The sequence below is a fragment of the Schistocerca serialis genome, chromosome 1 (genome assembly GCF_023864345.2).
Source record: "Schistocerca serialis cubense isolate TAMUIC-IGC-003099 chromosome 1, iqSchSeri2.2, whole genome shotgun sequence".
NCBI classification, from domain to species: Eukaryota; Metazoa; Arthropoda; class Insecta; order Orthoptera; family Acrididae; genus Schistocerca; species Schistocerca serialis.
Genome location: NC_064638.1, coordinates 674,249,107 through 674,265,168, shown reverse-complemented (window position 1 = coordinate 674,265,168; position 16,062 = coordinate 674,249,107).

The following is a 16,062-nucleotide window of genomic DNA, read 5'->3' as shown; positions in this document are numbered from 1 at the left end:
CGATATTTTCAGGCGTACCTGCGGTTTGCTTGCGGCCAACATGCCCCACTAGATCATCAGTCACGCTGCCTGTTCGTTGAAATTTTGCGAAGAGCGTACGAATGGTTTTCGCATCGGGTCATTTTGGAACATCAAATCGTGCTTGAAAACTTCGCCTTAGTGCCGTAGTACTCTCTTCTATTCTGTGGTACTCTAGCACCAGAAAAACGCGTTGTTCAATGGAGTACATGGATTTAATCTCTTCCTTCGGTACGCTAACCTCCTTTCACGTTTCAATAGTGGAACTGATCGCTCTGGGCTTCGGATCACTATTTATACTTGGCATTACGTATGGCGATTACAGCCGCCGTAATCGCTATCTGTTAGCAGCTTTTGTAAGTATTATTTCAAACTGCTGTATAAACTTATTACAGCTTTCACAATAAACATACCGTTTACTGCATTCCTCTATCGACCTTTGCTTTCGAGATATTTAATTTTGAAATCAGGGAGTCCTTTTCTGGACACCCTGTATCAGTACCATTTCTGCCTTGTCCTCCAAAATTAATGTTAGTATTGCTGTGTCAAAATCCAGTGCTTTCTTCACATGACGTAAATTTTTATATAATTTAAAACCTGTACACAAAAACTGACAACAAAATCTGAGGCCCCACTCTTAAACTTTTCAGTTTCGATTAGTTTATATTTATGCCTCTCTTGCTAACATATTGAATCAAAACTGGATTTTTTTTCATTTTTATGGTTACTAGTATCAGTGCTAACGCTATCAAATGAACAGCTTTGAAGTTCATTATGAATGAGATCAACTGAATGAGGTACAAGAACTTGATTAATGAAACACATTGTTTAATTTTTTTTTTTTTTTTTTTTTTTGTTTTTGTAGCTGAGGCACACTGAGTGCTAGTTTTTGTACTAACTTATCAAGGTAGTCTGCTGAAGCAAAAGATTGACTTTTTTGACTGCATGGTATGCAAAATACAATTTTGCTACAGTAATTATTTCTTCTCCTAAATTATTGTGTTTTAGAAAATAATTTGTGAGTATTTTATTTGTACTTGAAGATAGTACATTCGCTTTATGTTTCTCCAGTCCAATGTGATCTTTTATAGCTGCAGTTCCTCGATGTATTATAGAATTTGCAGACGCCTTCATATTCTGTTCTGCCCTTTTTTAATAAAGGAATATTTCTTGCTATATTTGTCAGAATATTTTCACTTTCTCTATTATAAAATACAGAATTTAGAAACTTCCTCATTAATTTAAAGAAGCTATATTTTACGTACAGTATGAAAACTTCTTAAAAAGTGCAGAGGTAAGCATTTAACAGCATTTCATGGATTGCAGGCAACATGAACTTTGGCCGATCGTGTGCTGCTCTTCAAATGTCAAATGTAAATTTTGCGATAATGGTCAGTAAGGATGCTCACATTCAAATATCGTATTATTTGTAGTCATTAATACTAAATAAGATAAATTACAGTAGCAATGACTCAATAAGTAGGAAATCAATGACATTTTAAACTACCATAGTGCATTTACTTCCTATCATACAGTTAGATTGCAAGTGTTTTGAGCAACAAGCGAAAGCACGATATCTATCAACTTCTATCAACGTGACCCAAGTGGAACTAGATTCGGATGAGTTCCTTAAAATGTTGCCATAATGTAATCACTAGCTTTAGTAAAATTTACCTACATCAGTAGCAATCTGTAGTCAGAGGTTTTAGAAAGATCTGCGTAAATATCATGTTCTCAAAATTTGTCGGCAAACACATTATCATCAGCTGAACATAGTATCAGTCAAACCCTCCGCTTGTACACCTGTGAGAACATGATTTTGAGGAACAAGGAATGCTACGCACCAAATAGAGGGAGTGCTACCAGTTTGACAATGTAAACATTGTTAGGAATCAAGAAGTCGATAAACCGAGACATTTGAACTTCCTGAAATATGTGGCCAGGACACCAGGACTTGAAATTCAAAACCGAGACAATCCCGATTAATCGGCACATCTGGAAACCCTAGATGGAGATTACTTTTATTTGGGGTATGTTTTAGGATCATGACATCCAGCTGCTTGAAACATGTGCGTAGGTTATCATGATATTTTTGTTTTGTTTTCACTGTTATTACAAAGGTGTCCCAAACTCCCCCTGCCCCTCTTGACTTTGCACAACTGTGGGTATAAATAATCGTTTTATTGGTACTGCTGCTTTAAAATTAACAAAACGCATTGTTATCAGTATTTTGTGGTTACATAGATGAGGGTCGACTAGTAGTTTGAGTCTGTTAGCACCGATGTCCAAGGACATGACAAACAATAACAGATAACGCGTTTAGAGATCGATTTGGCAAAGTCCAACTCGTAAAGGAACCACGTTTGATTCAGAGATATGTGCGTTTTGACAGGAAAGATCAAAGACTGGCGGCGTAAGGAAATGCAAGAGGAAACGTATGCCGACGTCACTCGATCAGCTGTGGAGTCTTCAATCAAACCCGTTCAGGAAACAGTGATTGAAATTTCACTTGCCTGATCACGTCAAAAGATACTTGAAAATGGAAGGATTTAGATGCAAGTTTGTGAATTAATAACCTGGCAACGACCGGAGCAACAAGTTTTAGGCTGCAATGCAATTTCCAGATGTCGCGTCTCGCTCAAGAATGTTATTTTCTTATGAATACGTGATATATTGTAGTTCACACATGAGAAATGTGGTTCTCCAGTCTAAGAAAAATCCCCATTATGTACAGGAGTTAGCAAGGAAAGTGTCTATCTTGTGAGGTAGGCAGAGATGTCATCACAGCACCTGTTCAGAGGTTTCTTTTTTTGTGGTACATGAATGGAAATTCTTATTTAGAGAAGTCGCAAACGTGATTAACACCTCAGCAAAAAGACAGGGAAATCTTGGGCCGTGGATGATTACCGCAAGATGGAGCTCCAGACACTTTGCTGTTCAATGTGTAAGACCCCTGGTGAAGAATTTAGAGGCCACTGAATTACATGTTGTTCAGCAACATCTCACACCCCATTGAAATAGCCACCACAATGTCCTGACCTTACCACGCCAGATAACTCGTTATGGGAGATGAGCAAGTCCCTTGCGGCTCAATGTCGATACAAGACTAATGACGAAGTCCACAAAAATTTTGGGGAATCATTTCAAATCTTTACATCTAATATGATACACAATACGTCAAGGAGGTTAGGCAGGGACATAGATCTCTGTGTAAGACACAATGATGCATATACAGATACACTGGATTAGTAGTTTTATATAAAATTAATCCAACAAACAATGTGCTATTTAGCTTAGGGTACAGAAATTCTAAGACACACTGTATAATATCAGCCAAGTACGCTCATGAGCAATTAATTTAGAGGTAGTGTGTAGGTACATGGTGAAAGACCCCCAGGCTATCGTAAACTTAAAATTTATTAAAAACAAAAAATGAGAAACACCAATCGACCATAAGCGTCGGCAAAGACATTAATTACGAAAGCGCAGTAAGGCGCAGACAAATGAAAAAAAAATACATCATTCATTTTTCTTTGTACATGATTTTGTTTCTCACTCTCTAGTGTGAGGAATTTCTGTAAAGATGTGCTGCTTGGAGTATGACGGGCTACGAGTATTTTGTATCATACATGTTTCGAAATAAGAGAAGACTTGATATCGATATTAAGTATTTTTTATTGAAGTGAAGTAGAGCCCAGTAAGGAGAATTTCCTTATTTTTGACACGCACTTGTGTCCTTGAAGTCGGCTACCTGCATCTACAATTGAAATGTAAGAGAAGTCCGATTAGCCTAAAATTCGTACATGCAGAACATTTCTAATAATGCGATTGTAACATACTTTAAATTAATTTTTTCCACTCATATATTTCTTACTTTTTTATTATTATAACACAGTAGGTGCTGTGTTAAAGAAAGAGCACCATGTTATATGATTGCAGTGGAGTCGAATTTTGTATCACACATCGAAGTGAGACTTGTGCAGTGTGCACAAGACGCACAAGATGCAGGATATCGACACATTCGATCCCTTTTATATTTTAGACGTCCTGCATAAGTAACACTCTGCCTGTGAGGTGTACACATCCTGCGATTCTCATGTGTACTGTGTCGAATGCATACCATGAATACCTTGATATGGTGAAAATCACTGCTGTCAGAGACAGCTACAATGGCAATAGTAGCCGCAAAAAGAGTATTTTGCCAACCTTGAACCACCTCCCCTTTCCAGCAGGCCTCGAATTAGTACTAAAATGATGTATAAAAATAAGGATAAAAATATTATGTAACCTTCACAGGCACCAATACCAAATACATTTATGCAAAATATTTGCCTCTGAGTTATGACAGTGTGCACACAAACACACACACACACACACACACACACACACATTGCATAGTGCTCCACCTCCCTGTCCTCACCTCTAATCAGAGACTAGTATTTCAGCCATTATTAAAATGAAAGAGCCTGTTGCAAATATAGCTGTTGGTAACGGAGAAAACAATATACTCCATAACAGCTTATGTTACCTCAAATATGAACGCACGCACAACATAAAGCACGGAATAAGTAACAGAAAAGTAAACCAAAGAACAGCTATATCAATCCAGCTTGAAACCGTCACTGCACGAAACGTTTATGCTTTACTGTACTCTTGTGAAGACAAAACGTCAGAGCGGCTAACTACACGACGTCCTTCTTTAGTGCTAACGATTGCGCAGATTTAATTTAACACGCCGTCCAACCCTTGATACCACTTCTTTCTTGAAACTAGGTGGTGAGCCACATGTGTCACTGGTCCTAACAGGGAGTGGGGTAGTAATCGGTCTGTTTCGCAGTGCCTGGTTCACTGTGGTGCTTGTTGAGTACAGGAATCCTTTTGTTGATTCTTTTGTCTTCTCTGGTTTGCATTCCATGACCGTTATAATGCCTGTTGCATCCAGAAATGCTAGCTTGGTCCAATCCAATGCGAGTGTGGTGGGTGTACCGTTGATCATTATGCGGAAAGTACTGTTACCCCTACTGACTACTGGATACGGTCCATGTAACAGTGGCTGCAATGGCTTACACATTGCATCATTACATAAGAACACGTATGTGCACTTGCCTGGTTGCACAAAAACGAATGAGTATCTTTCCAATTGGTTTCTAGACATTGTAAGTCTTAGCTGGAGTATACGTTCTCTTAAATCGGTGATGAAGTCCGAGGCAATGATTGTGTCATGTGCCACACTGTGCAAAAGCTCATCAGACACGAGTAACGTTCGTCCTTCTAACAGTTCTGGTGCTATGCTCTTCAGATTTCTCTTAAATGACTTTCGTAGACCTAAAAGCAAGACACGCAGGATCCCTGTCCATACTGACAGGTAGTGGTTGCCGTTTCACATGTGGCTGAACACATCCTGTTTTCTTAAATAACGTAACTATTCGGCGAACGGTCCGGACACTTGGATGATGTCGTCCAGGATACCGAGCAGCATACATAGCACACGACCTTTGGGCATTTTGATCACAATATTTCTATGCATTTTTGATCACATATTTCTATGCATGGCAACGACTTTGAACGTCGTGAACAATTCTGCCACTGGGCACAAGAGAAATTACTAGATGATGACAGATTTTTTGCACGCGTTCTATTTAGCGTCGAAGCATCATTCACCAACAGCGGTAACGTAAACCGGCGTAATATGCACTATTGGGCAACGGAAAATCCACGATGGCTGCGACAAGTGGAACATCAGTGACCTTGGCGAGTTACTGTATGGTGTGGCATCATGGGAGGAAGGATAACTGGCCCCCATTTTATCGAGGGCAATCTAAATGGTGCAATGTATGCTGATTTCCTACGTAATGTTCTACCGATGTTACTACAAGATGTTTCACTGCAGGACAGAATGGCGATATACTTCCAACATGATGGATGTCCAGCACATAGCTCGCATGTGGTTGAAGCGGTATTGAATAGCATATTTCATGACAGGTGGATTGGTCGTCGAAGCACCATGGGCCGCACGTTCACCGGATCTGACGTCCCCGAATTTCTTTGTTTGGGGAAAGATGAAGGATATTTGCTATCGTGATCCACCGACAATGCCTCACAACATGGCCTGTTGTCCAACAGTTCAGGTGTGATGGATGAAGAGACTTCGATAACAAGAAAGTCTCGAAATTGGTGGCAAGCAGAGGCATAGAGCATTGCATCACTCCACCTTACACACCACAGAAAAATGGTGTTTCAGAAAGAGAAAACCGCACTATTGTGGAGTGTGCACGTTCTATGTTGAACCCCAGTAAATCGCCAAAGGAAATGTGCGCAGAAGCATGCAATACAGCTGCATATCTTTTAAATCGCACTGGGAAGGCCTCTAATGACAACGAACCTCCATATGAACTGTGGTATGAACGACCATTAGGCAAACTGAATCAGCTGAGAATCTTTGGAACAAAACGTTATGTGCATGTGAATGAGAATTTTCGGTCATCATTTGACAACAAGGTTGTGCTTGGACATCAGCTGGGGTACGTAAATGACAGAGATGGCTTCAGGGTCTGAATTCCATCTCAAAGAAAAGTTGTACTAAGTCATGGCGTAAAATTCAAGCCAGAAGTTGTATGCAATCTGCGCACTAGTGCTACTGAATTTGGAGTTGTTGGTGAAGTCAGCCTAATCAGACTTCTGATGAGAAAAAGGAATCAAGAGCTGTCAGCCAAGACGAGAGGACAGAAAGAGTAAGTTAAGTGGAAGAAGACTTGGAGACAACATCAAGTTCTGGAGGAAGAAATAAGGAGGAAGAAAATTTGGATATGGTATCAAGTTTGGGAGGATGCGAAGTGAGAGGAAGAAACCAGAATGGATGACCAGTGGAGATTATGAGTGCATGGCTGGAACTCCTGTCTTCATGGACAAGGATCCAAGCACATATACAGAAGTTTTGCAGTCCAGCAATAAAAATCTGTGGCTGGAGGCCATTCATGAAGAATTAAAGTCCCTGAAAGAGAATAATACTTGGATGTAACTTGAGTGTCCAAGTGGTGTACGGATTTTGCAACATCGGTGGGTCTTACGAAAGAAAACTGCAAAAAATGGGAAAATTCGCTTCAAGGGTCGACTTGAGGCCAAAGGACACGTAAAAAGACAAGGAATTGACTATGAAGAAACGTTAAGTCCTGTCGTGCGTTATGATACAATTCGGACTGTGTTGGCAGTGCCTGCTGCAGAGAAATTGAAGCTCGGCCAGTTTGATGTCAAAACAGCGTTTCTAAACGGTGTACTCGAAGAAGATGTACACATGGAACAACTTGAAGGTTTTGAAGATGATACTGGACGTGTTTGTTTGCTGAAGAAAAGTCTGAATGTTCTCAAACAGACTCCACACTGTTGCAACAAACGATTCCAAGACTTCATGATGGAGGTTGGATTAAAAAACCCTGATGCTGATCTGTGTCTCTGCTACTGTTGGAGCAACAAGAACTGTCTATATGATTCAATCTACTTGTATGTTGATGATGGTTCAGTTGTGGGCAGCAAAAGAGCAGATATTGAAGAGTTCATGAAAATGTTGAAGTTGCAGTTTCATGGAACTATAGGGGCGCTCAACTACTTTTTGGGTATGAAGATACAACAAAATGAAGACAGGTCAATAGCAGTGAATCAAGAAGACAGCACAAAGAAAAGTGCAAAAAGATTTGGAATTGCTGAGTGTAATGGAAAATGGTTCAATTGGCGCTAAGCACTATGGGACTTAACATCAGAGGTCATCAGTTCCCTAGACTTAGAACTATGTAAACCTAACTAACGTAAGAACATCACACGCATCCATGCCTGAGGCAGGATTCGAGCCTGCGACCATAGCAGCCGCATGGTTCCGGACTGAAGGGCCTAGAACCGCTCGGCCTCCGTGGTCGACTGAGTCTAATGGAGTTTCTACTCCAATTGGACATGAAGAAAATAATGTCAAAGAGAAGAGTACAGCCAAAGTTTCATATCTAGAGGCAGTGGGTTGTCTAATGTATTTAACTACAGTCTCACGTCCATACATTGCTTTCGCAGTGAACAAAACAGCTATAGAATTGGAATATCCTACAGTTCAAGACTGGAATCAAGTAAAACGAATTTTTAGGTACTTGAAGAATACAGTGGACTAGAGAATTAAGTTCAACAACAAAGAGAGTTTGAAAGTCTACAGTGTTGCTGATTATGCTGGTGACAAGAACACAAGACGTTCAAGGACAGGTGTCATTGAAAGTATCTGTCATGGGGCTGTATCATGGACCAGTCAATTACAAAAGACAGTGGTAACATCTACTATGGAAACAGAAATAATTCACACATCAAAAAAAGTTTTGCGTCGCCTTGGTTTCGAGAGTTCCTGAACCTGTACAGAAAATTGGAATAGATATCAACATAAACATCATTTCCGCCCTAATTATTGCTCATGAAAACCACACATTGCATGTTGTACCACCATACAGCGAGACCTTCAGACTGATTACACACTGGTACCTTTAATACCCAGTGACACATCCTCTTGCACTGATGCATGCATGTATTCATCATGACATACTATCCACAAGTTCATCAAGGTATTGTTGGTCCAGATTGTCCCACTCCTCAACGGCGATTCGGAGTAGATCCCTCAAAGTGGTAGCGGGTCATGTCGTCCATAAATAGCCCTTTTCAATCTATCCCAGGCATGTTCGATAGGGTCCATGTTTGGAGAACATGCTGGCCACTCTAGTCGATCGATGCCGTTATCCTGAAGGAAGTCATTCACAAGGTGTGGATGATGGGGGTGCGAATTGTCGTCCATGCAGACAAAATGCCTCGTCAATATGCCTCCGATTTGGGTGCACTATCGGTGGGAGGATAGCATTCACGAATCGTACAGCCATTACGGCACCTTCCATGACCACCAGTGGCATATGTCAGCCCCACATAATGCCACCCCAAAACAGCAGGGAACCTCCACCTAGCTGCACCCACTGGACAGTGTGTCTAAGGCGTTCAGCCTGACCAGTTTGCCTCCAAACACGTCCCCGACGATTATCTGATTGAAGGCATATGCAACACTCATCGGTGAAGAGAACGTGATGCCAATCCTGAGTGGTCCATTTGGCACATTGTTGGGCCCTTCTGTGCCACATTGCATGGTGTCGTGGCTGCAAAGATGGCGAGGCATGTCATTGATGGTTCTTGTCTCTCTGTATCTCCTCCATGTCTGAACAACATCACTTTGGTTCACTCCGAGACATCTGGACACTTCGCTTGTTGAGAGCCCTGTCCTGGCACAAAGTAACAATGCGGACGGGATCGAACTGCGATATTGACCGTCTAGGCATGGTTGAACTACAGACAACACGAGTCGTGTACCTCCTTCTTGGTGGAATGAGTGAAACTGATGGGCTGTCGAACAATCTCCGTCTAATGGGCGCTGCTCATGCGTGGTTGTTCACATCTTTGGGCGGGTTTAGTGACATCTCTGCACAATTAAAGGGATTGTGTCTGTGATTATGCACAGTCAACGTCTATCTTCAGGAGTTCTGGGAACTGGGGTGATGCAAAACTTTTTTGATGTGTGTATCAGCCAGTGAACAAGCATTTGAGCTAATCTGGTTAAAAAGGTTCTTGTATGAATTGTTTGGAACTTCCAAACAAGTGAAACCTCCTACTCTACATGTTGACAATGCAAGTACAGTAAAACTGTCCAAAAATCCAACATGTCTTCAAAAATCAAAGCACATACAAGTCCGCCCCTTCTATGTCAGCTAAAGATTCTTGATCGGGATCTTGAATTAGAACACATTGACAGGACCAGCCAGTTAGGTGATCTACGATCTAAGACACTGGAAAGGGTTCGACTCGAGATGTTACGCGAAAGAACTGGAGTGCAGAAGATTAAATCCATGTGAAATTCAGTACTCACCTTTTATTTTTCTTTGGAGGAAGTGTCAATGTTAAAATAGAAATGAAATGTGTTGTCATAACTATGTAATCGGAGATTTTCAAGTCTTTGTCATATGTATACAATTGAATCTTCGGACAGTAGAACAGAGAGTGTTCGTATTTGTCACAAAATTTAACGTTTGTGTGTGTGTGTAATGGTTATCCGTGAGGAACAACGTTTTAGTAAATCTTATGCACCTTGTAATTTGTTTCAGATAAATAATCTTAACAGACATGATTTTGCACTCTGTATCGATGGTTGTCGGATTTATTTGGCTCGCAAAACAGAACAGTTTATTCACAAAAATGGATGCGCATAAAATTCCTATATTCATTCTGTTAAAACGAATATTTCCTTTCCTGACCGTATGCTAGTTATGTTTTTCTCTTGGTGATGCACGTAAATAAAAACTTTTTATATCTGTGAACGTATAATAACACAAAAATGGAAGATTCATCTCCACTTAGAAAAAACATCATCTTATAAAAGTTCACTAAATCAGACATACTCACTCCTGACTGAGGGCGCACGTATCTTTACATAACATCAAATATTACAGAAATTATTTCTATTAATTTCATATGAACCTCCCACAAGCTTTTAGTAAAAGCGAATGTGAAAGTGAAATTGAAAATAATTTGATGCGAATCCTCGTCCTATCTGGTGCTAATTCTCAAGCACAGACTTTCAACCATATAGGCTATGCCACATGTCACAGTTCATTATCCACTTTACTTTAGTCCCCAAATTGTTATTCACATTTAATAATTCATAATACGAACGACACGTTTTTATGAATCTTAGATGGATCGTAGCTTACTCTTGTTACAGACGAGTTATAATGCGAAAATAATTTAAAAAATACTTAAATCACCAATATGACGTTTACCGTCAATTTATTACAACAGCTCGTATCGACAACGATTCGTTCTCGAGACATTCACCGTATGGTGCTTATACCCGGATCATAACAAAGTGATTGACCACGAAGCATAGTTGAGCGTGGAAGGGGGCGACGTTATCGATTTGCCGGTGCATACGCACGCATTATGGTTTTAGCAGCAACAGCAGTTCTTTTACAACAAGCAGGATGAATCACGTTCACTTACCGTATTGGATACATAAGGGATGATAAAATGACTCTGAATTGTTCATGTAAATACACTAACTAACATCATTGATATAATATAAACTGCTTGAATACTTATCAATCACTGTAGCGCGCATGCAGAGTGTCATACTTATGCAGAGGAGTATTCCTTAATAATGAGATAAGATTTATTGTACAAATGCAGTTCACGCCATTCAGTCAAAAATATGAAGTGAAAACACAAAAATAAAGATGAATTATGGCAAAGGGAAAGTGCCACTTAGTTCAGAATCACTTTCTCCTGGACGCTATCGTTATCTGAGCTCGGATCCGTGGATAAGGCATTGGAGTTTCCCTAGAATGTAATTATATTTTCTACATTACTCTCGGCACGCACTTCATTTCTCCACACTTCTTTAATAACCGTTTCTGTGTGCTGCATTTCTCTACTTCTCTTGAGTTATTTATTTGTGTCACTGCTTCCTTTAACAGTCTTTGAATTTATGCCACAGTGAAGCTTTTGTTACATGTTGCCACATAATTTGTAATTTGTGCCCAAATGATTTCGATGGTATTAAAGTGGCAGTGAAATGGTGGAAGCCTAAGAAACCTGTGGCCATGTCATATAGCTACCCTGTCCACAACATACTGTTGAAACTATGGCTTATTTTTATTTACTGTTTCCATGATCTCCGCCTTACAAAAATCGTCCTGAATTTTCAGGCTGTGGCGTTTCAACCATTGTGCAAGTTCGGATTTTTTCGTGGCCATTGTTGGAGATTTACCTTTAATAACCGAATGGTAGGAGCATTAGCTTTTACAATGACAGACGGCCAATTTAAGATTACCAGTAGCTGCAGCTTGAACCACTTCAGAAATCTTTTGTGGTTCATATCCTCGTGGTAGTTGTTTATTGTCCTCGATTTGTAAAAGAGGGGACAGTCATGTACCAAACCAGATGCAGTTCCAGCATGCAAGACAATAGTTCTTGTGCCCTTCCCCACCGGAACAGCAGAACTTCCACATTCTTTTCTGACAGAATGACCGACATTTATCCCCGCGGTTTCGTCTAGCCACACAGTGTCTTCAAATGGCATTTTAACTATAGTTCTTAGAAATCGACGACGCCAAGTTACGATGTTGCTTCTCTCCTTTATAATTTTCCGTTCATTAATTTTTTTATATCGAAAACCGATGGCTCTGACAACCGTTAACAAAGACGTTTTGCTGCCACTGAATAACTCTGTCTCATGGAGAGTAATGGGCAGTTTTTTTAATAGTTGTATGTGTTTTTTTCTTATAATATCCATATTTGTGGCGATGAACAGCATCTAATTGATAAAGAGTCCTAGTTTGTTAGACGTGGTTCTGATCTTCTCCTCTTTCCGCGTGTCCGCTTTTTGGATGAAGTCGGCTACTGCACAGTAGGGGAAGAGGCACTCGGCCACGCAATTAGTAAAACAGCTACACTGCGCGCCAAAATGCCCTGCTAGCTCAGCCGATAGAGCATGGGACTTTTAATCTCAGTGTCGTGGATTCGCGCCCCACGTTGGGCGCCAGTGTAGCTGTTTTACTAACGGCATGGCAGATTCGCAGGACCTAATTCATTTACACTGCGACTAAAACTTGGTTATTCTGATCCGGTTATAGAAACAGCATATATTCATACAGTGTAATGTATAACATAAAATTCATTGAATACGAGGTTCTTCTCGCTACTGTCGCAGGTTCGAATCCTGCCTCGGGCATGGACGTGTGTGATGTCCTTATGTTAGTTAGGTTTAAGTAGTTCTACGTTCTAGGGGACTGATGACCTCAGATGTTAAGTCCAATAGTGCTCAGAGCCATTTTGAACCACGGGGTTCTTCTGAACACAACAAACACAGTATGGGGTTTTGCTTTCTACTTGTGCCGTAGGGAGCATTCTTGCTTCGTATTGATTCTACTTTACGTGGCATTTGCCGAAATATCGCAGAACTTAATCTTGTGTTTCACGTGACGAAATGTCTTCTCAACGAGAAACAGCAGGAAGTGACGACATAAAACTCATGTCAACGTTAGAGGAGCCTGCAGGCGACAGGAAAAAGGCATTGTTGTCGCTGATAAAATCAGGTGATGGACTGTTTGTGCTTGCCCTTTCTCTTTTTCAAATTTCTAACTGATTTTCAGATACGAAAACTGCATACCAAACGAGCTGAATCAGTGCAGGATAGGCACTGGCGTTTGTGATGTTCTAGTTCTTTCGAATGATCTTTTTAGTTTGTTGGTCAAATCCTTTTATCTCACAGGCACTGAATCTAGGTAATACACGAAATGAGGTTGCTTTGACCTTTGAAGGAGACAGTTGACCTTGCTTCTAATGTAAAACGCAGAAACCACAGGCTTAATCATGAGCCGGCCGCTGTGACTGAGCGGTTCTAGGCGCTTCCGTCTGGAACCGCGCTGCTGCTACGGTTGTAGGTACGAATCCTGCCTCAGGCATGGATGTGTGTGATGTCCTTAGGTTAGTTAGGTTTAAGTAGTTCTAAGTCTAGGGGACTTAGAGCCATTTGAACCATTTGCGCTTAGTCATGATTGTTAAATATAATTGGCAGATGATGTTTAATCACTCTCAGTAAATATTTGCTTTATAACATCTATCAAGATCCCCTTGCAGTAGCGACAAAATTGTACCTTAGTACCATGTACCTTGTTAGACTAAATGTAATGGCGGTGTCCTGTGACGCTGCCTTATAAGCTTACTCTGTTTTCTATTTGCATGTACAAGGGTTAACTGAAAAGTAATGCCTCCACCTTCGTAATTCTTCAACAGTTGGCAGCATTGGTATGAGGCAGGTACTGCCTTGTTCCGTAACCTCTTCTCTACAGATCCAGTTGGCGGAAGCCTTAGCCTTGAACGGCTGTGTTGTTACAGTGTTGAATATGTAACTCTGCGCAGACGGTTGGTCAATGCGATTTAAGCAACGTGCAGTCATTGAATTCTTGGCAGCAGATGGTATCACCCCAATGAGATTCATCAGAAAATGAAAGCAGTTTATGGTGACTGTGTTGATGTGAGTACTGTGCATCGTTGGGAGAATAAGTTTAAAGATGTTGAGGCAGGAACATCTGACCGCGTGACAAACAAAGAGTTGGACGTCCTGTGACAGCAACCACCGAGTTTCACAAGCAAAATGTTGACAGAGTGATTCAGGATGATGGTCGTATCACTCAGAGAGAAATTCCAAGCACAATTGGCACAAGTGGGTCACATTACTGCTTTGCTTAGTTATCATATCTGTGCACGATGAGTACCCCAGATGCTGACTCCTGAAATGAAAGCGCACAGACTTGAAATCTGCCAGGAACCCCTCTTGCATTACGAGAATGAAGGTGATGCCTTTCTCCATTCAATTGTGACAGGAGACAAAACGTGGGTAAACCATTACACCCGGGAGACGAAACGTCGGTCTATGGAATAAAGACACAAAGACTCACCCCAGAAAAAGAAATTCACGACGCTGCCCTCAGCTGGAAAAATCGTGGCCACAGTGTCATGGGACGCAGATGGTGTCATCCATGTTGATTTCCTTGGTCGTGGATCAACAATAAATTCAGAGCGTTACATCACAACGCTGCAAATGCTGAAACGACGGCTAACAAGGGTACGAAAGGAAAAGGGAAATGTTTTCCTGCAACATGACAATGCCAAACCGCACACATCACATGCCACCATAGCAGAACTTAAGAGACTGAATCTCACCACTGAACAGCATCCTCCACACAATTCAGATTTGACTTCCATCTGTTCCGCGTAATGAAAGACGATATGCGGGGACGTCATTATGTTTCTGATGAAGACATTGAGAGAACTGTGGGACTGTGGTTGCAGAAACAGGGTGTCAACTTCTTCTGTGATGGCTTTAGAAAACTTGTTCATCGTTGGCAGAAATTTATCCAATTGGCTGGTGGTAATGTGCAGAAGTGAGTATTGGTTATTAAAGATCACATTCTAAGGTATACTTCTGCGTTTGATTTATGAAAATATTCCCATCCAAACATAATTAACGAAGGTGGAGGCATTACTTTTCATTCAACCTTCGTAGTAAGTTTTTCTTCACACCTCACAAATTCTAAAATACCTTTATTTCATTTCCTATATAGATCTGGTGATGGCTATGAGGTCTAAACCAGCAATCTGTACAAATAAAGTCTGACCAAGCCTACAAGATTTTTTGGTAACACTTAGCGGATTGTCACAAACCCTTCATTATCCAGGTTGCAATATTCTGTCTTCAGAGGTAAACGCCCTATTTCGTATGAACTACTGGTATGTAAGGAGAAATTCATTTTCCGGCTTTAAATGCAACTTTTACAGCTGGTTACGACTTTCTGAATAGTCTTTCTTTTAATGTGTAACATGAAATTTCACTATGATCTCAAATAAGTGATAACTCGTTGCCTCTTAGCTCTTATTACTTACCACACAGTGAGGCAAACAAAAAAGAACATCAAAAAATTCACATAAACTATTGATTTAAATGCCAGCTGCTGTGACAGAGTGGTTCTAGGTGCTTTAGCCCGGAACCGCACTGCTGCTACAGTCGCAGGTTTGAATCCTGCCTCAGGCATGGACGTGTGTGATGTCGTTAGGTTTAAGCAGTTCTACATCTAGGGGACTGATGACCTCAGATGTTAAGTCCCATAGTGCTTAGAGCCATTTGAACCATTTTTGTTAATTTAAATAATTTTTTATATGAATCTAGTGTAGGCTTCATGAGTGAAAGTTAATAATTCGCCATGAAAGTTGTCATTTTTTGAATATGGAATTACTCGGATGGCATCCTTTCCTTTGAACACATTGTCAGTTTCTGAGGGTGAAAAGCGTATATGGTTATTGTAATCTTGAGGTTGGAGAGCTTGTATAATAAGCATCTTGTGTGGGTAGTGGTGGAGATCATTCTTCAAATTCGTTCTCACTGATCAATAGCAGAGAAAAAGATCTGCATTATGCTGTCTAGTTGATTTT